Source organism: Prionailurus bengalensis, chromosome D4 (genome assembly GCF_016509475.1).
Source record: "Prionailurus bengalensis isolate Pbe53 chromosome D4, Fcat_Pben_1.1_paternal_pri, whole genome shotgun sequence".
NCBI lineage: Eukaryota > Metazoa > Chordata > Mammalia > Carnivora > Felidae > Prionailurus > Prionailurus bengalensis.
This window is the reverse complement of record NC_057359.1, coordinates 30,496,216-30,497,686: the sequence shown is the minus strand read 5'-3', so window position 1 is coordinate 30,497,686 and position 1,471 is coordinate 30,496,216. Positions and strand designations below refer to the sequence as shown.

Here is a 1,471-nt window from a genome sequence, read left to right as displayed (position 1 = left end):
TTCATTCTTTTTTATGGCTGAATAGAACCTTTATATATATCCATTCTCTATATATATCCATTCTATATATCTATATATCTATATCATTCTATATAATATATATCCATTCTGTATAATATATATATATATCTCACATTTTTATCCATTCTAATATGTATATATATATATATCCATTCTATTTGTTTATCTATCTATCTATCTATCACATCTTTATCCGTTGATCAGTTGATGGATACTTTGGCTGCTTCTGTTCCTTAGCTATTGTAAATAATGCTGCTATAAACATAGGTGTGCATGTATCCCTTTGAATTACTGTTCCTGTATTTGGCAAATACACAGTAGTGTAATTGCTGGATTGTAAGGTAGTTCAATTTTTAATTTTTGGAGGAACCTCCATACTGTTTTCCACAGCAGCGGCACCACGTTGCATTCCCAGTTCCTAAGGTTTCCTTTTTCTCCACATCCTTGCCAACACCTGTTGTTTCTTTTGTTCTTGATTTTAGCCATTCTGACAGATGTGAGGTGATATCTCATTGTAGTTTTGATTTGTGTTTCTCTGATGATGAGTGATGTTGAACATCTTTTCTTGTGTCTGTTAGCCATCTGGATGTCTTCTTTGGAGATATGTCTGTTCATGTCCTCTATCCATTTTTTAATTGGATTATTTGGTTTTTAGGCATTGAGTTTTATAAGTTCTTAAAAATATGGAACACTTCAAAAATTTGTGTGTTATCCTTGTGCAGGAACCATGCTAATCTTCTCTGTATCGTTCAAATTTTAGTATATGTGCTCCTAAAGCAAGTACAATCCCTCATTTACTTCTAAAGCTTCTGCTTGCTCATCATTTCTACTTACACTTCTTCAACTAAGGCAAGTCATAAGGCCATACATATCTTCAAAGAGGTTAAGTGTGCACAATCCCACCATGTACCCAGAAAAGGAGAATGAGAATATTCATAAATTTGCATCATAGTGGGGTGCTTGGGTGGCTCATTCAGTTGGGCATCCAACTCTTGATTTTGGCTCAGGACATGATCTCACAGTTCATGAGATAGAGCCCCACATCGGGCTCCACACTGACAGCATGGAGCCTGTTTGGGATTGTCCTTCTGTCTCTCTGTCTCTCTCTCAAAATGAATAAATAAACATTTTTAAAAAATTAGCATCTGGGAATGCAAGCTGGTGCAGCCACTGTGGAAAACAGTATGGAAGTTCCTCAAAAAACTAAAAATAGAACTACGTTACGACCCCGCAATTACACCACTAGGCATTTATCTATGGGATACAGATGTGCTGTTTCGAAGGGACACATGCACCCCCATGTTTATAGCAGCACTATCAACAATAGCCAAAGTATGGAAAGAGCCCAAATGTCCACCGATGGATGAATGGATAAAGAAAATGTGGTATATATATATATATATATATATATATATACACATACATATATATATACACACACACACACACA

The 1,471-nt window shown here is 35.6% G+C and overlaps 1 non-coding gene across 1 annotated transcript; it reads right to left on the bottom strand.

Moving 5' to 3' along the window:
• Positions 1 to 698: 698 nt before the first annotated feature.
• Positions 699 to 801, bottom strand: LOC122475551. Its single transcript, XR_006295233.1, has one exon. It is a non-coding gene; the product is annotated as a U6 spliceosomal RNA (small nuclear RNA).
• Between the last annotated feature and the right edge of the window lie 670 nt (positions 802 to 1,471).